Here is a 27,235-nt window from a genome sequence, read left to right on the forward strand (position 1 = left end):
GGTCCATTTCATATTTTGTTTCTGGATCCGTTCCTTCAGCAGAGGATTTTTTTGAATTATTATCTCCTCTGCAGTGACGTGTGGGACTCCGGCGGGTGGGGTCTGGTCGGTGAGAAAATAATTAATTTCACCCTAAACCGTACAACGGAACGTTAAATCCAATTTAACCAACGCAATCGCTACCAAGACGAACGAACACAGGAATAGTCTAGTACTGTACCATAGTACCGGGGCAGCTTCTCCACACAGGGCTACAGTATATCGCACTTGGCGTTGTTACTGACAATGATCGCTACCACTGAGCTTTTTATGAAAGCGATTTTCCACTAAATAAATGTCAAGCTTATTTACGTTTTTGGGGGCATATTTTCAGTTAGCAGATGGTACTGTTTGAATCGCGATTCCATCTTCTACTGCCGGTAACGTCGTAGAATAATCTTCAAAGGGGGTTCTTTATTCATGAATGAATGCAATATGAGTAGACTAAATTCCTTAAAATATCACGAGAAGGGAAAAACTTAAAAGGACGTTTAAGTCATAGAGATTAGTTCAATTTTTACACCGCTCTGCCAAATGTATTCGTTTTGATTCAACGATGAGGCTGCCTCTTGCAGGGGAAATGAGAAGACATCTATTTCATTCTACACTTCACTAGTATTTTCAGTTGTAAATGAGCAGCAAAAAAAAAATGCTTTTAAATCTATGTAATCTTTATAAATAATTGTATGCATTTTTATATAAAATATACAGAAATGTCAGTTGTAAAAATGTCATTCAAAAACGGACCCCTGTGCAACCGACGCAAGCAAGCACACCCTACAATTTCCCCAGAAATTGTACCCTCTCTAGTTATAATGTACAACAGTTTGATCGCACATGCAGCGCGTCTTGTTTATAGGCAACATATGGAAAGGACATTAAGGCGAGAAAAAGTTGTCCGTGATCGCACAAATCCACTGTTAATTTTATTGGTGATCGATTTCCAAGCTTTCTGTTTGTTTGTGTTGATATTATTACATTTCCCCGTGAGCACGCTTCTATTCTGAGTAAACAACTATAGAAGTTTTCTAATTTCTCTCAGTAAAATTTATTTTCCTTTTCTTTCTTTTTTAAATCCATGGCTTGTTTTGAAGGGAGATAGGCTAGCTAAGTGCGCTTTGGATAGGCTCTTAAATGTGTTGCTTGGCAACGATCGACGCTTTCGCATTTTCACAAGGACGCGCATCTTAAAACCAGGCGTAGCTACGACCGTGGCCTGTCAAGCTTGGTGCACTCGGTGTAAATTCAAATCACAAAGTCGGACGTAACTAACTTAGACCGACGTAGGAGTTAAGACCAACTTTTTTACGCCCAGCTGGTGCATCCCACGTAGGAGGGGACGTTATTGTGACTTTGCATAACGTTCCCTAAAAATTATCTAAATGTGACGAACGTCCCGAACCTTTCCCACTGCGCAATGTGACGTCGGAGTGACGTCTTTTCTATGTAATTTTTGGACGTCTAATTTTGGTCCACTGAAGGGGTTGTTTTGTAACGCCAGGCGACGTGATTTTTTGGACGTCTACCGCACGTCTAATGTTGACGTCATTGGGACCTCAGTATAAAGGCTATTTATAGTCCAAATGTGGTCGTTTGTGGACGTCTTCAATCCCACCATATCGATTTTTATTCAAAAATACAATGTACAGAGAGAATTGAACTCTTGAGTCCTGTAGGGCTCATCTAGGCGTGGTAAATCCTCCACCTCCACGTCTTTGCGGCGCGTGCTTTAGGTGCTCGGATACGTTCACTTTCGTATTCCTCAGTGGCCGCAGAATCGAATTTCATGAGCCCTTCTACAAAAGCAGAAAAAGAGAAATTATTTAGAATAATACTGGATTAATACAAAGCCATCTCAAGCAGTTGTTAACTGTAACACTTAGGCTGTCTACAAAAAGGGACTAAGCAGACTGCACTTTTTGAGAAAGCTTAGATCCTTTAATGTGTGTTTAGAATGTTGTGTTTTATCAGCCTGTTGTGCTTATAAAGCAGCTTTTGTAAATAGCACAAGTAGCTTTTGTAAATAGCACTATAGTGCTATTTACAAAAGCTGGCTCTGCTAGAGCTCTGCTCTAAAAATTACTATTGAGAAGAGTTTTGCAACAACAACAAAAACGTTAAGTATTCTGCTTACCTTGTATTGCTCTATAAAGCTTTGTTCCCTCTAAAGGGCGTTTCCCCCTTTTCCCCTTGCCCTTCAAATTAAATTTGGCCATGATGCTGTTGGTGAAGAGCCTAAAGAAAAATAAATTACAATAAATTAATGTGAAGGATATATGTAGGAACAACATTACACATGCAATAAACACTTTACACTAGTTGATCAGTGTCCCCTAGGGTGGTCCTCCTTTCATCCCTTTACTTATCTCCTGCTGGTCTATAATCTCACAATGCATTTGGTTGTGAACTTGTATTTTAATTGAATTACAACCTATTCTGACATGCTAACGAGAACATGCAGAACATGTTGTAGATACCTGTCCAACACTTTGTGGACACAGTCCTTGATGTTCCGCCCACCAACTCTTGAAATTTGCAGCACCTGTTGGAATAAGTCCATAATAAAGTTGACTGACACTAGGGCTGAACGATTATTGGAAAATAAGATCATTGCGATTATTTTGACTAATATTGCAATTGCAATTCTTGTGCTGCCTTCCTTCGTTTAATTTGTTTTAGGTTGAAACCATACATTGTTCGTTTGGTTTGCATTGAGATACATTGTGTGTGTCGCCCCCTATGGAATGTATTTGGTACCTAGGATGCACGGGCGGGAAATGAAAACGTCCCCAGTTGAAGAGCAAGACGCGCAGTTGAACTCAGCTGTTGTTGTGGTTATTGTCTTATTACGTTTTTGCCTTGGACACTATTTATCTGTAAGTACGTGTACAGGATGGATAATTGGTGTGAACGTTTATATTTGCAGGACATGTGTTTGTAACATTATTTCTGTCGTTAACGTGTTTGTTAGGACACGCTCCAAGCAGCTAGCATTTAGTAGCTCTCTGTATAGGTTTATCAGTATCGAAAGTGAGAGAATGCTTCTGTTTTTGCATACATTCGCAGTAAGCTGTGTTTTCATGTTTCTTGGATGGCATGTCTTATTGTGTTTGTGTATTAATGTATGCTTCCATTCTTGTGTTGTATCTTCAGTTTTACAAAAAATATCAAGAATCTTCAGTAAACGTCATAAAAAAGTCAAGCCTTGTGATTATTGGAGATCTTGAGCGTTAGCTACCTCCCAGCTAACACAGTTACGTTGTCCTTACGTTGCCGCAACGTCACTCGATGACCAAACATACGTTGCCGCAACGTCTTTGGCGACGTTGCAGGACCGTGCATCTGTGGGACGCCAGAACGTAACCGCAACGTAATCTTGTGACGTTGCCAGTCCGTAACCGCGACGTGGCAACTTTATTTTCCGACGTTGCCAGTCTGTAACCGCGACCTCCTAGCAACGTCATTTTCCGACGTTGCCAGTCCGTAACCGCGACCTCCTAGCAACGTAATTTTGCGACGTTGCCAGTCCGTAACTGCAACGTTAACTAAGTAACCTATATTTCTCAATTCTACTGCTTATATTGGGGCGGTTCATATGCAGACCTCATTTGCCCAAAATGCTACTTGTTCTTGTATAATAGGCTACATGGTGGCCAACTTTAGGAGGACTATGTTTGTGTGATGTGTAGCCTAACTCCAGCTAATCATAAACAAGGCAGCATTTCCATGTAACATTGTCATTTTATTTCAAACAAAGTGCCAAACAGTGAATTAAAATCTTCTGCCAGTCCCCGCTACAGGTCCTGTCTGTTGGCCCTGACAATGAAGCACAAAATAAGTTAGTGTCCTATGATTCATGATTCATTCACCTTGCTTGTTTTGAATGGGCTGCCGGGGCGTGTTTGAGTTCTTCGTAACTGAAGAGTATTTACTTTTTATTGGCGATATTGACAACAGAGGTTAAGGAACTTGTCTTTAATCAAAAGATGGTCTCCGTTTTCAATTTGAAGCAGTAGATATGGCGTACTGTAGAAAGTCTCCCATTGCATCCTCTCTCTAGCTTAGCTTCGGCTACAGATGGACGACAACCACTATGCATGCATTATTCACGCCTACGGTGTTAATACAGTCTGTAAAAATACTACTTTGACACACTTGCAAGATGATCCGCTGGTTAGATGTAGCATGATCTTATTTACTACCCACAATAGTTAAACTTTTTTTGCAGCAGCATTTTAATCAGTTAGCTCCAGGTCCTCTCTAAAATACATTTCAGACCAATTTGAAACCTGAGCAAATGACTTTCTACTAAATTGTCAAATTCTTCTGAATTATTTCTCTTTTTGCATTGTTCTTCTCTTTTCTGTAGTTTTATGCCTTCGTCCAGGGGTGTCAGATGGCTGAGCGGTGAGGGAATCGGGCTAGTAATCCGAAGGTTGCCAGTTCGATTCCCGGTCATGCCAACTGACTTTGTGTCCTTGGGCAAGGCACTTCACCCTACTTGCCTCGGGGGAATGTCCCTGTACTTGCTGTAAGTCGCTCTGGATAAGAGCGTCTGCTAAATGACTAAATGTAAATGTAATGTAAATGTCCAGCTCCTGCCCCTTTCAAAAATACCTTTCAGGCGCTTTGAAGCTTCAGCCTAAAATTTTCACTATTTTCAGCTTTTTTAGCATGGTCAGAGGTGATATTTTTTGTATTACCTGATTAGTGGAGTCACAAGACAGAGTTTGATAGTATTTCAACCTAATACAATTTACAAGAGGTGACTGCAGGTGCTGCTAATATCTCTTTTACTACTATTGCTAATGGAACTGTTTTATTCTACTACGCCACTGAGTGCGTTTACTTGACCATGAGAAACCAATTGTCGGTTTATGCCATACGATTACTCTGTTTACATGTGTAATTAGTTATGCGATTACTCAATAAGCGCGTCTACGTGATTCTTTTTATTAATCGTTGTATGACTAGCTAGCTTAGGCCTACTTCTTCTTCTGTTTAACAGTTCAGCTTTCAGCTTCTCCCGCATTGTATTTCAGCTCTTAGCGTTGTTAGATGATGCAGTTCAGTTTCCACACTGCCTCTTTTGTGTGACTCACACATTTTTGACATTCATTTCACCTTGCGGGTATTTTCTCATTTCTGTATTTTCTGCAGTTTAAGAAAAATAATTTCATTTTTCAGCATTCCAACGCATTTTCAGCAGGAAATGCCTTTCTAGTTCAACTTCTTATTCTTATTCTATTTCTTCCGTGGCACGTTTCAGCGCCTTCAAATCTTCAGCTATTAAAACCGTTCAGCTATCAAAAAATTCAGCAGTTTCAGGCCATTCCTGCTATGACTTTTCAGCTTTGTACCTCTTATGCTTGAAATAATATAAATCAATATTCATAATATTTTTAACATGGTTTTCCAATGGAGTTTACTTTCAAATCCTCTCAAACTTCTTAAAACTTCTTAAACTTCCAAATCCTTTTTCTTCCTCAATCTTTCAGCTAGAGCCACCATTTAAACTTTAAAATGTTGACAAAACCCTAAACTATTTTTAAATAATTCAGCTTTTTGATATCTATTCAACTTTTTTCAATATCACTGATTATGTTTCATGACTTTTTCAAGCCGTTTCTGAGATTTACATGGGTATTTACGTGAAACCCTAGAGTGCAGACTGAAACGCTTAGAGTGGAGGGCAGCTTCGGATGTTGTTGAAAAAATATTTCTAGTTTGCCAGCATTGCCACAATTTTCGCTCTTCATGCTTCATTTTTGGATCAATAGATAGCAAATTTTGTGCTGGTCGTAGACAGTTGTCTGTTGAATCCAACAGACGTACACATTTGTTCAGAGCCCCACGAAAGCGAGACAAAGTCCAACTCTCGCCCCATAGAGACCAATGCAAATCTGGTGACAAAATCGTCAGAGAAAGCAAAAAGAACAAGATTTTGAAACTGCCGGTAGAGTCGTATTTCTGACCGCACAGAAATATAAAGGACATCTCTGGTTTCGGCAGAGTCCTGGGTCTCGGAAAATATCCTTATTTTTGGGATTGGACGTATAGTTTTGCGTCTAGGTCAACTTGTTTGAGGTGTGGATGCTAGGTAAATGTTCGTTTTTCTCTCTGCCTAGCTCGTTAGCCATCACAGCTGCGCCATCACCGTGGCAACCAAACAAACACGCACCAGGAAAGCAAAAGGAACACGTTTTCGAAACTGCAGGTAGAGTCGTATTTCTGACTGCACAGACATATAAAGAATATCTCTGGTTTAGGCAGAGTCTTGGGTCTCGGAAAATATCCTACTATCCTAATATTACTACCCCAACTATAATTTCAGCTGTTAAAACTATAATATTCTTGTTATGACTAGCTAGCCTACTTCTTCTGTTTAACAGTTCAGCTTTCAGCTGCTCCCGCATTGTAGGCTATTTAACCCTCGTGCTGCCTTCGGGTCACATGACCCAAAGGTTCATAACGAACCATCGTTGTGTTTACCCAATTTTACCCAATACAAAAACAAATACAAATTATTTTCTTTTAACCATTCCAATGTGGGGGGTCTGAGACAGCCCGACAGTTAAAAGAAAATGCTTCACTTTGTTTTTGTATGAGGTAAATTTGTCACAATACGACGGTGGGTCACAATGACTGATGGGTCAGAATGACCCGAAGATAACACAAGGGTTAAGCTCTTAGCTTTGTTAGATGATGCAGTTCAGCTTCCACAGTCCCTCTTTTGTGTGAATCACACATTTTTAAAATTAATTTCAGCTTTCAGCTTGCGGGTATATTCTCATTTCTGTATTTTCAGCCATTTAAAAAAAATAATTTCAGATTTCAGCATTCCAACGCATTTTCAGAAGGAAATGCCTTTTCTAGTTTTTATTATTTATCTTCTATTTCTTCCGTGGCACCTTTCAGCGCCTTCAAATCTTCAGCTATTAAAACCGTTCAGCTATCAAAAAAATTCAGCAGTTTCAGGCCATGGGTGCTATGACTTTTCAGCTTTGTACCTCTTATGCTTATATATATAATATATAAATCAATATTCATAATCTTTTTAACATGGGTTTCCAATGGAGTTTTCTTTCAAATCCTCTCAAACTTCTTTAAACTTCTTCAACTTTCCAAATCCTTCTTCCTCAATCTTTCAGCTAGAGCCACCATTTAAACTTTAAAATGTTGACAAAACCCTAAACTATTTTTAAATAATTCAGCTTTTTGATATCTATTCAACTTTTTTCAATATCACTGATTGTTTCATGACTTTTTCAAGCCGTTTCTGAGATTTACATGGGTGTGTACGTGAAACCCTAGAGTGCCGACTGAAACGCTTAGAGTGGAAGCCTGAGCTTCGGATTTCGTTGAAAAAATATTTCTAGTTTGCCAGCATTGCCACAATTTTCGCTCTTCATGCTTCATTTTTGGATCAATAGATAGCTAATTTTGTGCTGGTCGTAGACAGTTGTCTGTTGAATCCAACAGACGTACACATTTGTTCAGAGCCCCACGAAAGCGAGACAAAGTCCAACTCTCGCCCCATAGAGACCAATGCAAATCTGGTGACAAAATCGTCAGAGAAAGCAAAAAGAACAAGATTTTGAAACTGCCGGTAGTGTCGTATTTCTGACCGCACAGACATATAAAGGACATCTCTGGTTTCGGCAGAGTCCTGGGTCTCGGAAAATATCCTTAGTTTTTGGATTGGACGTATAGTTTTGCGTCTAGGTTAACTTGTTTGAGGTGTGGATTCTAGCTACATTTCTGTTATTCTCTGCCCTCAGCGCGTTAGCAATCATAGCTGCACCATCACCGTGGCAACGACAGACACACAGCACTCAGTCTCACGCAGGTGATTGGTATTAGCTGATTAGTGGAGTCACAAGACAGAGCTATTCAGTCAACTCGTCTCATTAACCTTTTAAGGAGTGAGTTCTAAATATTACCGACGCTTCTACCAGAGTGAGTTATTTTTCCAAAACGGAAGCTAGCTAGTTTTAGTTAGCTTCTGTTACCTAGCCAATCTAGCATAATACTCGTAGCAATGCTACTACCTGCTAGTGTTACTTGTTAGCCTCCTAATTGTAAATTTTGAAGCCATACTATAGCGTTTGTCATATAGTTTTTGTGGAAAATAGTCGGTTGGAATGTTCAGAATCACACGTGTGACGGTACTCTGTGGGGCCCGCTTTCGAACATATGTGTGACGCTACTCCTTAACGGGTTAAAAGACTAAGAGCACTATAATTTCAGCTACTAAAACAAATATACTACTTCTACTACTTCTACAGTTTAACAGTTCAGCTTTCGGCTTCTCCCGCATTGTAGGCTATTTAAGCTCTTAACTTTGTTAGATGATGCAGTTCAGCTTCCACACTGCCTCTTGAAATTCTACTATGTCTTCGATTGCTTCACAACGTTCAAACTTATTCTCCCGCATTGTATTTAAGCACTTAGCTTTGTTAGATGATTCAGTTCAGCTTCCACACTGACTCTTTTGTGTGACTCACACATTTTTGAAATTCATTTCAGCTTGCGGGTATTTTCTAATTTCTGTAGCCTATTTTCAGCAATTTAAAAATAAATAATTCATCTTTCAGCATTCCAACGCATTTTCTGGAGGAAATGCACTTTCTAGTTTCAGCATTCTCACTATTGTTTTTCCAACTTCTTAGTTCTTCGTTTTTTTGTCCTTTAACTAGTCTTGCATACTTTCACAGATTCCTACAATTTTTGTATCAAAAAGTTCAGGGGTCTCATTTATAAAACTGTGCGTAGGATTCTTACTAAAAGTGTACGTACGCCCAAAAGCCTAAAATGGCGTACGCACACAAAAATTCAGATTTATAAAACCGTGCGTACGCACACCTGTACGCAATGTTCCCTTTATAAATCACAGATTACCCACAAGTGTGCGTACGTGAATCAGCATTGTACCCCGCCCTGAACACGCCCATTTTTAACCATAAATAGTCAATGCAAAGCACCTCATGAATGCTAATCTAGTATCTCATCATGACCCTGGCATGCGATTGTTCTTTACGGTAAATCATAGCGCATGACAACTTCTCAGACACTGTTAGCCTATTGGTGGAGCCCGAAATCTCCGAAAATTTGGTGGCCGGTAGATCACCAATTTAAAAAAACTGTGCGAGTGGCGTCAACTGTGCCAGTGATACCGCGAGTCGAGATTCAATTTGAAAACAAAAGCGTTTTGTTATGAACAGTAATCTATTAAAGTCTGGACTGATAACGATGACGTGGAGTGTAGCGATTGCGCGGGAGCTTAACGACTGTATTTCCAGTTTTTGACATATGATGATATATGCACAGTATTAAATAAATATATTTAGTTATACACTGTATTCTGCAGTTATTTAAAGGTAGGATATGTGATGTTATCTGCATTCCATGCAGTCGGGCATTTCCCCCTCCTGCACTCCGGTAGTGGACAATATGATGGTGACAGCGCTGAATTTTGAGTTGATTGTACAAGGTGTTTATGGAACAATTATCACTCAGTACAAGCTAAAATAATACTGCTGGATTAAATCTTCATGATAATGATGAAATCGAGTGAAAAAAACGTGTGTGAGGAAAACAAAATATATAAATATTACGAGTAATCGTTCTTCCCACATTTACTTTCTGCAGTCTGACTACAGTACGGTCATCTGCGTCGCCAATTCCAACTGTTTCCAAAATGTGCGTAGGCCTACGGGAGGGTCAGAGTTTGCGTGGAGGACCGCACATTTTTCCGTCAAGTTCCATCCATCCATCATCTTCCGCTTGTCCGGGGGTCGCGTCGCGGGGGCAGCAACCTAAGCAGGGAGGCCCAGACTTTCCTCTCCCCGGCCACTTCCACCAGCTCTTCCTGGGGGACCCCGAGGCGTTCCCAGGCCAGCCGAGAGACATAGTCCCTCCAGCGTGTCCTGGGTCTTCCCCGGGGCCTCTTCCCAGTGGGACGTGCCCAGAACACCTCACCAGGGAGGCGTCCAGGAGGCATCCTTATCAGATGCCCGAGCCACCTCAACTGGCCCCTCTCGACGCGGAGGAGCAGCGGTTCTACTCTGAGCCCCTCCCGGATGACCCAGCTTCTCACCCTATCTCTAAGGGAGAGCCAGGAAACCCTGCGGAGAAAACTCATTTCGGCCGCTTGTATTCGCGATCTCGTTCTTTCGGTCACTACCCACAGTTCGTGACCATTTTTCCGTCAAGTTTGTTTTTTATAAATCATAACCTTTGCGTGGAAAGTGGCGTACGCACATTTTCAGCCCGGTTTTGTGAGTACGCAAGCTTTATGAATGAGACCCCAGCTCCTTCAGGAGATGTGTGCTATGTCTTTTGGTATTTCTCACTTTTATACTTTTTAAGATATTAAGGTTTTTGTAAAATGTTAACAAGACATTTAGCTATTCCCAAATGATTCAGCTTTTTCAAATATTCAGCCAATTTTGAATTATGACAGTTTGAAATACATTAAAATGTTTGCTCCTTCTTGATTTTTTACAGATTTTCAGCTATGAGCTTTGAAGCGAGAGCAGCCTTTCAAATTCTCTCACTAACTTCAATGGAGAGGTGGGTAAAATCCGTCAGAGAAAGCAAGAAGGAAGACGATTTCGAAACTGCCGGTAGAGACATATTTTATTGATTGGACGTGTAGTTTTGCGTCTAGGTCAACTTGTTTGAGGTGTGGATGCTAGGTGAATGTTCGTTTTTCTCTCTGCCTAGCTCGTTAGCTATCACAGCTTCGCCATCACCGTGGCAACCAAACAGACACGCACCATGAACGTTTTTGAAACTGCCAAAGGAGTTGTATTTCTGACCGCACAGACACATAAAGGATATCAATGGTTTCGGCAGAGTCTTGGAATGAAATATACGTAATTATGTGGGCAATGTAGAACAGCAGACAGATTCGATATTTGATTTTTTGTTAGTTATGGCCATTCTAGTGACGCTACTGTCATCATTGTACAAGCTTCTGCTTGCGGAATGAATGCTCCGTGACACGTTTAATACAACTTGAGAAGTCTCCTTTATTCGTGGCGTGTGTGTCGTATCTAACGTCTTGCTCTGTTATATCCTACCGCCCTGCTCCCCGGCCCCCTTGTGGTAGCCTCATCTCCATGCCCATAACATTACGCCATTAACTAGACCCAGTTACATGACAATCATGGCTGCTAATAGAACGGCGAACCCAGGTCACATCCCAGCTAACACAGTTACGTTGCCCTTACGTTGCCGCAACGTCACTCGATGACCAAACATACGTTGCCGCAACGTCTTTGGCGACGTTGCGGGACCGTGCATCTGTGGGACGCCAGTCCGTAACCGCAACGTCGTGGCAACGTTATTTTCCGACGTTGCCAGTCTGTAACCGCAACCTCCTAGCAACGTACTTTTGTGATGTTGCCAGTCCGTAACTACAACGTTAACTAAGTAACCTATATTTCTCAATTCTACTGCTTATATTGGGGCGGTTCATATGCAGACCTCATTTACCCAAAATGCTACTTGTTCTTGTATAATAGGCTACATGGTAGCCAACTTTAGGAGGACTATGTTTGTGTGATGTGTAGCCTAACTCCAGCTAATCATAAACAAGGCAGCATTTCCATGTAACATTGTCATTTTATTTCAAACAAAGTTCCAAACAGGGAATTAAAATCTTCTGCCAGTCCCCGCTACAGGTCCTGTTTGTTCGCCCTGACAATGAAGCACAAAATAAGTTAGTGTTCTAGCAACATAATTGCACGTGTAAAAAGGCGGTATACAAGTCATTAAAAAAATCACATCTAAAATAATATACATCATCAAAAAAATATGTGATTCTAGATTTTTGTCACATAGCCATGTGAAAGGTTGGATATGGAAGCTGCAATCATGATTCATTCACCTGGCTTGTTTTGAATGGGCTGCCGGGGTGTGTTTGAGTGTCTCCTCTATGAGGAGCTCCACAGCTTTCTCTCCCAGTCCCGTCTTCCACTTCATCACAGCGTCTGGAATTAGAAGTCATGAACTTATTGTCAGCACCAATGTGAACGTTGAACGCTGCGTGTAAGCCATAGGTCATGGCATCTCCAAACACTTACCACTCTCTTTCGCAACTCCAGCACCTAAAGGCGCTCCTCAAGGTCTTGGAGTTCAGCCTGTGTTTGGGCCACCTGTAGGTCCATCACTGGCACCTCTTAAGTGTGTCTGCCCTGTAGTCGCCTGAATAGGAGAGCCTCTCGCTGGTTCTCCTCCAATGTCTCCATCTTCCGGAGCATAACCTGTAATGTGTCTGTCATTAAAGACAAGTAAAACAAGTTTACAAGAGTTAGCATGATTGGCATACACTGTGGTTCTTCTAGATTAGCTGTAACATTGATGTAAATAACAAATGTTACCTTGAATGGTTGTATACAAAGCATATATTTTTTTGAGTGTCTTATATTTGCACTTGCCTGGCTGCCAGCTGTTTTCCTGGGCCCCCAATTGGTTCACCTCCACCAGACCAGAGTTGACATCTAGGGGTATGGAATCTGGTGATGCAAAAGTTTTAAGTCATGCTTTTGCTTCAAAACATAGCCTTTAGGTTGCCATGGCTCATACAATTATTGTCACTGTTTTAAACGGTCATTCATTACTTTACCATCATTTCCCAGGGACACAGTGCTAGGCCGTGTGACGGTGGTAGGATAATCTGTACAGAAATGAAAATGGAATGTAGTTTATGTACATAGTTATAGCATATTGATATTAAAGGAGTAGCATTGCACATATGTGATCGTTCGAAAGCAGGGCCCCACATCGTAGCGTCGCACATGTGTGATTCTGAACATTCCAACCGACTGTTTTCCGATAGACAAAAACTATATGACAAACGCTATAGTATGGCTTCAAAATTTACAATTAGTAGGCTAACAAGTAACACTAGCAGGTAGTAGCATTGCTACGAGTATTATGCTAGGTTGCTAGGTAACGGAAGCTAATTAAAGATACCTAGCTGCCGTTTTGGAAAAATAACTGGTGGAAGCGTCGGAAATATTTAAAACTCACGCATCTAAAAGGTTAAAATGAATAAACGTATCCAAAAAAAGATGTCATGTACAAATTGGAAAAATTAGTGACATGATACTTTTATAGACGCCATTGCTGTGATTAAAACGTGATCAGCCACGCTAGCTCCACAGTCTTTGAAAATTCCGGGCTAAATAAACTATTTTGGGACAAGGTTTTTTAACAGTTCTGAACATTTATTTTCACTGATTCTTTTGTGGGTGATTTGTGAGACGCTAAACTTTGATAACATGTAGGCCTATGCATTTTCAGTATTTCAACATAACTTTCTGGAGGGTTTAACCTCTACTGTACTGTAGCTAGCGAAATCCTAACGTAAACATTGTGAATCTGATAGCACATAAACAGGCTAAATAGCCTAAATTTAAAAACATATACGTATTAGCATGCCCCATCCAATTTCTGAAAATATGTTTATATATTTAAAACTATTTCTGTAAAGAAACTCACCTTTGAAGTAGCTAATTTCCAGTTGAAATCCAATGCGTACAAGACGGTGTTGAACCCCTGCAAAATCTCTTCTGAAACCCCAGTTTCAGCGATGCGTTGAAATGGGCATGCGCAAAGTTGTTGCTCAGGGGAAGACTGAGGGGCAGGTTTGCTAAGGAAGAATTGTAATATTCTGTTATGACTTGTCTTTGGAAATGAAACTCTTAAGAGTCGCTTACCTTTTGGTCACATTTAACAATTTTGTATTACAAAAATTATTGGAGCACAAATTTGCATTGTGTGTCATACAGCTTTGGTGTGCTGTACAAAGAATGTTTGCTTAATCATGTTACACATCACACATTTATTGCTTTTGTACATGTTTATAGTAAAGAATGAAAGACTAAATTATATTCCAAATTCAGTCTTTTATTTATTAAAGCTATGTTTCTGCATATGAGAAAATTGATGACCAATGACATGCTGGGGCTGAGCTGCACATGAATTACATGCATTGTCTACATTTATACGTGCTGGGTGCAACATTTAATATTGTGTGTGATTGAAAATCACACACACTATGGCTACATTGCAAAAGTTTCAGAACTGAGAGCAGTCCAGTGTGATCTCTCCATCTCTGGATAAACCACTATATTGCACTCGAGATCCGTTGTCCTGTGACCAAAGAGCGACTTAACCGCAACTTAACCCATGGTACCAAAAATAACGTAACCAGCCGACCAAGGTACGACGTCGCGGCAACGTTGTCCACGGGTCTAAAAATAAGGTAACCAGCCGACCAAGGTACAACGTCGCGGCAACGTTGTCCATGGGACGAAAAAATAACGTAACCAGCCGACCAGGGTACAACGTCGCGGCAACGTTGCCCACGGGTCTAAAAATAACCTAACCAGCCGACCAAGGTACGACGTCGTGGCAACGTTGTCCATGGGACCAACTGGCAACATTCCCTTTATAACGTTGCTACGACGTTGCCAGAAGGTAACGTCGCGGGTTACCAACTGAGCACTTACTGGCAACGTTGCCGTAACGTCATGTATTAGCTGGGTACGCGACACACTACAAAAACATCTACACAGCTGTTTAGGAAGTCAAACGCCGACAGAACATGTTCGGCACTCCTCTTACTTAAATCAAAAGTCTTTCAATAGGTGAAACTATCTGACTACTAACCTGAACAGTTGAGGAACACTGGTATAGACATTTTGCGTTGTTACTGAGTCAGTTGGCAGATGGTACTGTTTGAATCGCGATTCCATCTTCTACTGCCGGTAACGTCGTAGAATAATCTTCAAAGGGGGTTCTTTATTCATGAATGAATGCAATATGAGTAGGCTAAATGGCTGAAAATATCACGAGAAGGGAAAAACTTAAAAGGACGTTTAAGTCATAGAGATTAGGTACATTTTTACAACGGTCTGCCAAATTTATTCGTTTTGATTCAGCTATGAGGCTGCCTCTTGCAGGGGAAATGAGAAGACATCTATTTCATTCCACACTTCACTCGTATTTTGAGTTGTAAATGAGCAGCAAAAAAATATGCTTTTAAATCTATGTAATCTTTATAAATAATAAGTCTGCATTTTTATATAAAATATACAGAAATATCAGTTGTAAAAATGGCATTAAAAAACTGACCCCTGTGCAACCGACGCAAGCAAGCACACCCTACAATTTCCCCAGAAATTGTACCCTCTCTAGTTATTGTTTATTTTCGCCCCCCTAAGGATCAGTTAATATTTGGACTACATAGACAACGCCTGTGTCAAAATGTTTGTCTTGGTCTCGATTGCGTTGCTTGTATTTTTATTTATGTTCCGTTGCACGGTTTAGGAGGTTACAACGTTTTTGTGGCAAAAAAGTGCCTTTAGTCGACGAAGGGTACTCAGTGCTATCTACGTCACCACGTGAGCACACGTTAGCAACGACGCATGGATTGATGTGCTGTTGCACAGCGAGTATCGTATCTTGACTTGCATGTACAGTAAGTAATGTCACATTAAAGAATGTATGTAAAGTTTAAACTCAAGCTTGTGTGGTGCGTCGCTGGCTTCAGTGCCACAGCCTAAACTTTATGTCAAAACAAACATTCTCATTTCCGGCACTTTCAAACAATCCCCTCACTCAGTGAAGTTTGGCTAGCCACCGCAACTAGCTTGCTCGTAGCAAACTTCTTTTGAATTAGCCATTTCTCCCTAAATAGATGTAAAGCTTATTTACGTTGTTGGGGGCATATTTTCAGTTTGCAGATGGTACTGTTTGAATCGCGATTCCATCTGAAATACTGCCGGTGACAACGTTGTTACAGTAGCTTGTTTCAAAGGGGGTTCGCTTGTTTCAAAGGGGGTTCTTGAGTAGGCTAAATGCTTGAAAATATCACTAGATGGGGAAAAAAACTTAAGGGGACGGACCCACCTGCAACCGACGCAAGCGAGCACACCCTACAATTTACACAGAAATTCTACCCTCGCTAGTTAGTTAATCATTTTGCATCTCGGCGAATTGTTAATCAAAAAGGTCAAGGAGGGCAGCCTTTAGGAGAAAAAGCAATTCCCCACAGACCTGTCGGCTCAGAATTTTTATTTGGGGCGTTAAAGTCTTTGTAATAAGCCTATGCGCCAGGGAGACCGCATAGGCTTAGGCGGCAGCCATGTTTTGGTCGCGTCCTGTTCATAAGTTCACCATTTTACAGTTAGGTCAACACAAAAAAGGTCGAGGAGGGCAGCCTTTAGGAGATGGGGGAATTGTGCTTTTAGCCAGATGCTCCGATTATTTTTGTGATTTGTGGACTTGCAATTGGAGTGATACTGCGTCCTGGGGGTACATTGTTTTGACGTTAGCCTCAGAGTCAGACTCGGCTCGCCCACTTGCAGTGTGTAAACAATTTTGTATTTCACTCAATTCTACTCCAAAAATGTCAGGGAGGACTGTTTTGTGTAGACAAGGGCCTGCTAAAGATAGCCAGTATATCTGATTTTTCAAGGCGAGCCTGTTTCATTCGTCATATGCCCTGAAAAAGCGACCTACGTTAGCCAGGCTAGTTTTGCCAATTTCAGTAAGTCAGAATATTTAAAGGTCTCTGACAGTCAGAATCACTGTTTACAGGCAAAGGTCGAGCTGGTCTTTTGTCAGATGTGTATATATTGACCAGTTTACAGCTAAATACTCTTGCCAGAGCCTGGAATCGAACCCGTGTTTTGAGTGACTTTGCATGGGTCTCCATCAGGTCAACACATTTGGATTCAAGTTCAAGTACTGCCACTGCATTTCACAGTCAAAACTGTAGTTTATGTCAAGTGTAGATGGAAAAAGCTTTGTTTTTCACAACTGAACTGACATGGATCCTTTCTTCACTGTTACAGGTCATGCAGAGGCCTGCTCAACAGAGTTCAATAGAGGATGCTGAGAGCAACAACAGAGAATGCTGAGAGCATCACAGACCCCTTGCTGGACTATCCCTCTCTAGCTGGACAGCTTCATTCACCTGCCCTGCCCTGCCTGCAGGCCCTACTTGCCCCTGCCTGCCAGCCTTCCAGAGACAGACAGTCACCCCACAGACACAGTAGCTCTGCAGACTGCTTTTTTGAGGACATTGATGAAAAAGGACAAACCAGCATTTTTTACTTTGATGAAAGTCTAAATGTTTAATCCTTTCCATGTCCCAGTATGCCAAGCTGCTGACTGAGTGTCTTAAGTGATGAAACCAGTTCAAGTGATAGACTTTTGACCTGAATCCAATGATTATTCATCTGAATAAAAACCACTCAAGAGAAGTACTGCTTCTTTATTAATTGTATTTATGTATATATAATTGCACTGCTCCCCCTGTCAATGATCTAGCACCTCCTCAGCACCTGTATAAAAAATTCTCTGGCGCCGTCCCTGCCCAGGGTTGATTGTAACTGGTGTTGGAAAACACATGTAGTAGGGCAGAATAGAGGGACTGGGCAAAGGGTGCTGGTGTGGAAAGTCCCCAAAAACTGTGCAGAATGGTTAGAAAATATTAGATGACATTGTATTGAGGCCCAATTGGAGAAGAAGCCATAGGATATTTACAATTGTAGTAGGCCATTAGATCTGTTTTAAAAGTTCAGGGGTGTAATTTGTTGGATATGAAGCCCCCACCCTCCACTCCAGAGACAGTTGGTGACATAGAGGTGCAGACATTAAGTTAAACACAGTCATGCGTTAAAGAGTAGAGTAAAAAATACAGATTCCCCCTTTCTGAATAAAGTTCGACTGATCTGATTTGGTGATTTCTGTTGCTATGAAAACCAGTTTAGCCAAGCTAACTAACATTGTTTTTAGCTAGCTTGCATTACCATTCAATAGCTAACAAAACATTAGTAAAAATAGCTTGCTAATCGAGCAGAACTTGTTAATGCAGGAGACTCAGAGACCTTAGCGCGTCACTAGCATCTCGTCATATCACACAGTCGGAGCACAGCTGAATAATCAGCTGTCAGCGCTCTTGAGTACACAGCATGCAGTGCGGCATGTCAAAAAACGCAAAGACTTGTGGAAAATAGTTCGGTTACACAGGTCATGCGAGGGATTTCAGTTGTTGTCTTCGTTCAGTTAGATGTTTGTAATGTTACTGTTTGTTTGTTAATATAATCTTGTTGGTCACCCTGAGTGTGCATGTCGTGTAGTTTAATGGGAACAAAGAGTCGGCCATCTAACTATCAGAGGCTACACACAGAAGGAGCTGATTATGGGCTGTACCCTAGCCAATTGGCTATGAGGCTATTCTGAGATCTACTCAAGAAGTGAATATCCATGGTTTTCAAGCCATCTTTGAGAAAGTTTGAAAACAATGTTGCGGTTGATATGTATTGATTGTGGGAGGAAATGTTTGGAATACATCTAAACCTCACACGGCTGCTGCAGCATCTCATCTGACTTGCGCTGGGAGAGGGAAACATCATGGATGGGGATAGTGTGCGGGCAGATGTGTCTTTATATAGGGTGAAATGGAATGAGAAATGCAATACAAAATGTGTGAAAGGGGTGTATTTATGTAAGTGTCCACATTGCCTCAATATCTTTGTGTCAATAAATCAAATATAATTTGATTAGACTGATAATAAGACTGATGGTTTTTCAAACCTTATTGGCTTCAGGTGACATCATTCTGATGTACCATGCACAATTTTATGCAATTTTACCTTGAAATGTCAACCATTTCTTAACCCTTGTCCCAAGCTGACCAAAGCTAATAGTCTGCCCTTTCTATTCATAAAATCTCAACAGTTGGTGTGTAGCAAAGAGGATAGAGAGACTGACTTGTAACCTCATGTTCATGAGTTCAAATCCCCATTCAGCCTATTGTTGTTGGCCAAACATGAAGTAGTTTTGCTCTCTTGTGGTCCAACTCTTGACCTTCTACAATGTACATTTTTGTAATATTTTGCCATTTTGCGGAGGAACCTGCATCGCTGCTTGCAGCTATATTTAGGGTTCCTCCGGTAGGAGGGAACCTATTGTTTTTGTTAGTATTCTTATTATTATATTTCTCCGCTAAATGGCCCAATAGCTCAAAAAGTCCTTGACCCGATTTTTTCAAATTTGGCCCAATGATACACCAGGTCACTCACTACTCCCAGACTGCTAATGGTCCATGTACGCCCATAGGTGGCGCTATAAGCCACGCCCAAAGTCTACGTGATTTCCCCAGCGCCCCATTATTCCAAAATGCCTGAAAACTGGTGTACATGCCTTATTTCTCATGGGGAACAAAAAAGCCTCAAGAACCCATAAGGTCCGCCATGATAGATTTTGCTGTACTGTCCAAATTTGGTACAACCTTCAAAACCCTTCTCCTCATGAACCATAGATCCAATCGACTTGAAAATGGTTACATATTTGTAGAATACATGTCTTTCTATAGGGTGAAATTGAATAAGGAATGCAATACAAAATGGCTCAAATATAATTTTGACTGATGGTTTTTCAAATCTTTGTGCCTTCAAGATGACATCATTCTGAAGTACCATACGCAATTTCACCTTGATATGTCAATATATGATTGAATTCAATTGAATTGCTCCATAGCGCGCGTGCTCCAAATGATCAGACTCATCCTGCCCCTTGACACTAGGGTGACCACCTGTCTCGCTTTGCGTTGTGTCGCACAGCATTTTCACCCCTTGTCCCGCACGTGCCATATTGAAAATGCTGTGCGATACAGCGCAAAGCGGGACAGATGGTCACCCTACTTGACACACGCGCAAGCTTGGCGAGACGCACACACATCCTTTCTGGAAATTGTGTGCTGACCCAACCCAGTATCACATAATTTCGTGAAACAGTCACGAAAAAGAATCAAATATTTCGTGACACGTTCACGTAATTGGCACTTTTTTTCGTGACTATGCCACGTTTTTTCAACCAGTGCATTTCAATGGAGAGAATATTTCGTGACCTCGGCACGTTTTAATTACCCAATTCATTTCAATGGAGCAACACAATGGTGAAATGTTTTCGTGTTCATTTAAGGTTTTGTTCTAAATTTTTAAGCGATAAAAAACGAGTTCATAATATAATTTGCCTTGTTCTTTTTTTAAGAGGTAGGCTATAGAACATTTATTAGAATAATACCCTAACCTATTAAAGCCTACTACTTAACCACTGATCCGTGCTTTTACATAACCTTTACCACCCGTATTCAACTGATCTTCCTATTTATAACCAAGGAAGGACTTAAGCAATAACCGAGGAAAGATAGAAGATGTCAACTATGTCATTCATAATGGAACGAGACCTGGAGAACAAGATCACGCGACCTGGCTGGTTTCTTTGGCTACATATCTACCACGCTATTTTATCTTTCAGTTCGACTTCATCCCTTTCCTGGTAAGTAGCATAATCAACTTGCTCGATTTTTCATGTGCAGTCTATGTTCTGATGAAGTTACTAGCCATAATTCCTGTTTTTGCAACAAAACATAGAAGCCCAAACTGTATTGCAATTATTATTATTTTTTGCAGTATAAACATTTAAGAATAGGAGGCATATTGAGGAATAATGTGGTCTTGGGCCTTTATATATATCTATGCTTGGGACACCACCGGATAGAAAATCAGGAAATGACGTCGAATGAAGAGAGTTTGTGTAACTTCGTCTCTTTATTCAGAAATATACAACCGCGCAAATCGCAATGTATATCTGAAATGCATGCCATGAGCCGGCATCAAACAAAACAGGTATTTAAAGTAGCAAGCTTTGTCAAAATATGTTTATTTTATTACTAGAATTTGGTTGTTTTGGAACAGACGTTTCAGAAGTTGTTTGCAAAGCAATTTGTTTGCGAGTTTTTAATTAATGACTGATAAGGCCGCCAGAGTTCTCCTTGATGCTAGCTAGAGGCTAACGTTGTTAGTTAATGGGTTAGTGGGGTGGTTCAGTTACATGTAGCAACATCTATCTGTATTATATGCTTAGACATATCCAATGTTTATCAGTGTTTATTATGACTAGACAGACCATCTTCAAATCTCAAAGCAAAACAGCTATTTATCAACCTGCCTTTCAGGTCCACAACCCCTGGTACCCTGAGTGTGCCAGCCTCCCAACCCTACCTCCTGCTCTGCACCCAGCGCTGGTCCCAGCCTCCTAGCCCTACCTCCTGCTCTGCACCCAGCGCTGGTCCCAGCCTCCTTCCACTAACCCCTGCTCTGCATCCAGCGCTGGTGCCAGCAGCCTCCTACCACTAACCCTTACTCATGTCCAGCGCTTTCCAATTATTTCGGTGTTGTAACCGCTAACCACTCTCAAATGAATGACAGTCCATGATGTTTGTGTGATTTGTCCCGAAAGGCCAGTACAGGACTGGTTGCCAGCCACAGTGGTGGCGAGAGAACTTGCCCTTTTCATCCCCCAACAGTGGTAAATCTATTGATTAAATTAAAATATGCCATTAATAGTTAATATACAGCTAGCTGTCTTTTGTTTTTATGAACCCTAACCATAATTGCATTGCAACATCTCCAAAATTCCTTAGGTGAAAACAGGGGAACGTTTACTGCATCAGCACTGCGAGGGATCATCAACTATTTTTAGTTATGGCTTGACTTAGGAGGTTAGTTTATGAAATTAGTATCTCTGTTAATCTATTCTTCGTTTTATCTTTGACTCACTGTGTTGTTTTTCAGAATTGTATAGAAATGGAGGTGGTCAGCTTCCGAAACAGCCCTGAAGAAGCCGGGGAGACCTTCACCAGCAGCTCTGCAGCAAAAACATCTTAATAAAGCATAATTTTTAACATTTATGTCCAATTATTTAATCAGAGATAGAATACAAAATGCAACCATATGAGCCAAACCTCGATCCAACAACTTATTAGATACCTATATTAGTATCTAATAGACTGACCCTACTTAAAATGTGTAAAAAACGCCTAGTTGGGGTTCCAAATATTCTAGGTTCTATTAAGATCTTTTTGAACTAAGTGCAAGATCACAGTGACAAAACACTTCAATACAACACAGGTATAAGCATTATACATTGCAATTGACTTTTTCCAGTCTAAATGAATAGACAGCACACTCCTCGCCTGGTATAATGTGTCATTACAGTAGCCTATACCACTATGACTATTCTGACAGGAGCTAAAGTCATTGTGAAACAAGCCTAGCTAGTCAGTACTGTTGAAATTCCCCATCTCACGATTGTCACTTCTACAGTACGAACTGGTGAGGTGAGCAGAGCTCTTTTGAAGTAACATGGCATCCAAGATGCAAAGGGCAACTCCAATCATTCTCTCCCATGCTCCTATATGTGACACATGGGGGAATTGAAGATCCACAAACAGCTTTAGTCTTGAGGGTCTGTAACTCTGTATTTAGTCATTTAGCAGACGCTCGTATTTACCTTCAGCTCTTTGCAGGCTCCAGACGACCAGTGAAACACTGGTCGTCTGATGGATGTGAATCTTCTCAAAGCTTTAATGAAGCTAGAAGTGGACATTGATTCAATTATTTAAATATGCAGAGCTCTAGTGTTCAAACATGTGAATAGGACGGCGCTGCCTCTGGTATGATGTTTGAGTGTGACACACGCTGATTTGTCTCAAAATCAACTGCTTACTTCACACTATCCACTGTCCAACAGACCGGATGGCACCTTCTGTGAAGTGGCAACCCTGGTATGCTGCTGCACAGCATTTTTATATACAGTATTTTATACCGTATAGAACTTATGCATTTTAACATCTGTTGGGTCTATGGTTATGAAATTGAATGATTGTGTTTAACTAACCTCAATTATTCACTGTACCAAGCCATGACTATTTACCATACAAGAACTCCAACTCATAACCCTAGTACCAACAGGGGATCAACAGAGCCACCTAGAATCCCAGATTTTGGGCCAAAAGTCCAAGTTCAGATGTCCATATTTCACACCAGGAACCAAGTAGAGCCTTCAGACTGGCATTGTGTTACTCTCCTGATCAAGACCTTTCCAATTATGTATTTGGTGTAGTCGCATGACAACATTTTAATTTTCACCCTGCTGGACTAGACCTTGTGTCGGGCGCACATTTCACAGAGACATGAAAAGGTCAAATGCATAAAATTAGATTTAGTGTATATAGTGGCTAAATTCCTTAATTATATATATTTTTAAACTTACTTTTATTGTTAAGGATTCAACCTGGGACTAAATACAACTCCCTGTCTGGGATTTTGTATTTAGACCAATATTGATACTCTTCACATAATGTCGGAACCACTTTCGAAGATGATGTGAAATTATGCTAAGTGAAGGTTACATATAAAGACAGTTAAATGTTGACTTGTCGAGTTATGATAATTTATGGCTTGTATGTATATTTTAAATTGTTGACAAAGATGTTTAAAATAACGAGTTTAAAAAGAAAACTAAATTTCTCAAATCGCTGCCAACAAGTTTGAACGATAATAGGCACCATATTTGTAGTTCGGTTTGTTCACTTTGGTTGTAGCGCATATGATATAAAATTATTAAACATGAAATTACTTTAAAAACTTGTATAAATCACACGTTTATTGTCCCCAAAATGTGAATTAATAATTTATGAGTTATACAGCCTACCTACCTGCTATAACCTTTATGATATCAAGGCGAGCACAAGATGTCATCGTTCCGTACTCACACAAGAAGCGTTGTTGGAGTAGCCCGCTATTAGATACAGTCAACCTTCAATGACTAATGGATCCCCATCATGGTAAAAAAATATTTTGTATTGCTAATAAGCCCTTACCTATGTAAATTGTAAATGTATTGCCAAAACAAAAGAGGAATACTGAATGGAAATGAATGACTATTTAAAGTTGATAATAATAAATCTTTACTTTTCAAATGTATTCCAAACTAGAAAGGTTTCCTGAAGAAAATGTGTGTTTGCTGAAAGCAGTCGAAACAATTGTTTTGAAGGCTTGAATAGTGAAGAAGGTTTTACAAAATGTTTAAAAGAGGTATGTGCTTTAAAAAAAAATATAAGTATATCTGTCATTGTTATGCATTGCGATAGTTTTTACAGATGAAAAAGGATGCAAAAACAACTGTAAAATATAGCTGCAAGCAGCGATGCGGGTTCCTCCGCAAAATGGCAAAATATTATAAACATGTACACTGTAGAAGATCGAGACTTGGACAACAAGAGAGCAAAACTACTTCATGTTTGGCCAACAATAATAGGCTGAACGGGAATTTGAACTCATGAGCATAAAGTTACTAGTCAGTCTCTCTAGCCTCTCTGCTACACACCAACTGCTGAGATTTTATGATTAGTAAGGGCTGATTATTAACTTTTTATAGGATACTGAAACTCTTCTTGAGTTGATCTCCTTCCAGACTCTTAGTCAATGCACAACAAACAATAGTCATGTGGGCAACTGGGCTAGGGCAGCACTCATATTCAGCTCCTTGCGAGAATAGCCTGTGACAGTACAGCAGCCGACTCTCTGGTCCCATTAAACTACACAACATGCACAATCAGGGTGACAAACAAGATTATATTAACTAACAAACAATAACATTACAAACATCTAACTGAATGAACACAACAACTGAAATCCCTTGCACGGCTGTTGTAACCAACTATTTTCCACAAGTCTTTGCGTTTTTTGATATGCCGCACTGCATGCTGGGTACCCAAGGGTGCTGACGCTGATTATCTAGCTGTGCTCCGACTGCGTGATATGAGTATTAGTTTTTGGTCAGCTTTGGGACAAAGGTTAAGAAACGGTTGACATTCAAGATGAAATTGTGCATGGTATTTCAGAATGATGTCTGCCTGTTTAACTAAACAAGTAATCAAAATTATGACAGGCCAAAAGACTGTGCCTCGAAACGAACCTGTGGCCTTATGCTTTGCAGTACAACGCTTCAACCCATTGAGCTACCCGCAAGGCTGAGAAATTCTGATCAGTTTCTGTCCCCCGAAAAAAAGATGTATATCCTGTAGCATGGCTTGTTCGATTCGGCCAAAGCTTAAACAGCTGTAATTCAATGATATTTTGACATATCAAGGTGAAATTGCGCATGGTACTTTAGAACGATGTCATCCTGTTTAACTAAACATGTATTCAAATTAAGATAGACTCAGTGTTGCTGGATTTGAACCTACGACCTTGTACTTTGCAGGTCACCGTTCCAGCTCGTTGAGCTATTCTCAGTGTTGAGTATTGGCATGTTCAGTTACTCTACAAAAAAAAGCTGTTTCTCCAATGGTGAGCATTGTCAGATTTGGTCCAAGTTCAAACAGCTGTAATTCAGTCATATTTTGACATATCAAGGTGAAATTGTTTATGGTACTTCATGGGCGTGTCACCTTAGGTTTGAAAACCCATCATTCAAAATGAACTTTGATTTAGTGACACAAACATATTGAGGTAATGTGGAAATTTACATAAATACACCCCTTTCAGCTATTTAGTATTTTATTCAATTGCTATAAGTAACGTTTTTAAATACGTCAATGATACATATCTGTACAAAATCTCAAGTTAATTAGACCTTTGGTTCAAGAGAAGAGGAATTTTGAAGTTTTTCCCAAATTATCACTCTACAGGAAAATCGATCAGGCGGACCTTATGGGTCCTTGAGGCTTTTTTGTTCGCCATGAGAAATAAGGCATGCACACCAAGTTTCAGAAGAATTTGAGCAATGGGGTGGAAATGCTATCACTTTGAAAATCGGACATTTGGGCGTCGCCTGTGGCGCCCCCTATGATCTGATGTGGGCCAGTCTGTGTTTGGGCCGTAGTTGTGGCATGTTGTATCAATATGCCAAATTTCAAAACTTTTTACCAATGTGTTCATGAGATAAATTACTAGAAGAATAATAATAATAAATATAGCTGTAAGCAGCGATGCGGGTTCCTCCGCAAAATGGCAAAATATTATAAACATGTACACTGTCGAAGATCGAGAGTTGGACAACAAGAGAGCAAAACTACTTAATGTTTGGCCAACAACAGGCTGAATGGGGATTTGAAATCCTGAGCATAAGGTTACAAGTCAGTCTCTGTATCCTCTCTGCTACACACCAACTGTTGAGATTTTAGGAATAGAAAGGACAGAGTATTAGCTTTGGTCAGCTTTGGGACAAAGGTTAAGAAACGGTTGACATTTCAAGGCGAAATTGCATGAAATTGTGCATGGTATTTCAGAATGATGTCATCCTGTTTAGCTAAACAGATAATCAAAATTATGACAGGCCAAAAGATAATGGCTGGATTCCAACCTACTACCTTATACTTTACAGGTCACCATCCCAGCCCATTGAGCTATTCTCAGTGTTGAATATTGTCATGTTCAGTTACTGTATAAAAAGGTAAGCTGTTTCTCCTGTGGTAAGCGTTGTTAGATTCAGCCAACGTTGAAACTGCTCTAATTCAATCATATGTTGATATACCAAGGTGAAATTGTTTATGGTACTTCAGAGTGATGTCATCTTGAACCCTATTAGGTTTGAAAAACCATCATTCAAAATGACATTTGATTTAGTGACACAAACATATTGAAGCAATGTGGACATTTACATAAGTACACCCCTTTTAGCCATTTTGTATTTGATTCAACTGTCTTAAGTAACGTTTTTAGATACATCCATGATACATATCTGTTCAAAATGTCAAGTCAATTGGAGCTTTGGTTCAAGAGAAGAGGAATTTTGAAGGTTTTCCCAAATTATCACTGTACAGGAAAATCCATCATGGCGGACCTTATGGGTCCTTGAGGCTTTTTTGTTCCCCATGGGAAATGAGGCATGTACACCAAGTTTCAGAAGAATTGGAGCAGTGGGGTGGAAATGCCATCACTTTGAAAATCGGACTTTTGGGCGTGGCCTGTGGCGCCCCCTATGGTCCGATGTGGCCCATATTTGGTGTGGGGGTACCCACTTGGATGTAGTAACAATGTGCCAAATTAGAAAATTTATGACCAGGGACTTTTTGAGATATTGGGGCGCAAGGAGAAGAAAAATAATAATAAATATAGCTGCAGGCAGCAATGGCGGGTTCCTCCTCAGCATTGCAAACCATTACAAAATTGACATGACACAGACATGTATTTCATACATGTACACAACATTTCAATACAATTGGATCAATGGCTGATTTGAAGTCATTTTTTGAAATTCTTCACAAATTGTCACTGTAGAGAAATATCCATGCTGCCGACATTATGGGTTCTTGAGA

At 40.4% G+C, this 27,235-nt stretch overlaps 2 long non-coding RNA genes across 2 annotated transcripts; one reads left to right on the top strand and one right to left on the bottom strand.

The window, feature by feature from the left end:
- The first annotated feature begins 2,279 nt into the window (after positions 1–2,279).
- LOC134038738 (uncharacterized) lies at positions 2,280–17,307 on the top strand. The gene is made up of 3 exons (XR_009932680.1): positions 2,280–2,915; positions 10,549–10,614; positions 16,914–17,307. It is a non-coding gene; the product is annotated as an uncharacterized LOC134038738 (long non-coding RNA).
- Positions 11,904–13,650, bottom strand: LOC134039018 (uncharacterized). Its single transcript, XR_009932738.1, has 4 exons — positions 13,552–13,650; positions 12,674–12,724; positions 12,132–12,563; positions 11,904–12,038 (listed from the first exon to the last, which is right to left on the bottom strand). It is a non-coding gene; the product is annotated as an uncharacterized LOC134039018 (long non-coding RNA).
- Positions 17,308–27,235: the final 9,928 nt, after the last annotated feature.

The sequence above is a fragment of the Osmerus eperlanus genome, chromosome 18 (genome assembly GCF_963692335.1).
Source record: "Osmerus eperlanus chromosome 18, fOsmEpe2.1, whole genome shotgun sequence".
NCBI lineage: Eukaryota > Metazoa > Chordata > Actinopteri > Osmeriformes > Osmeridae > Osmerus > Osmerus eperlanus.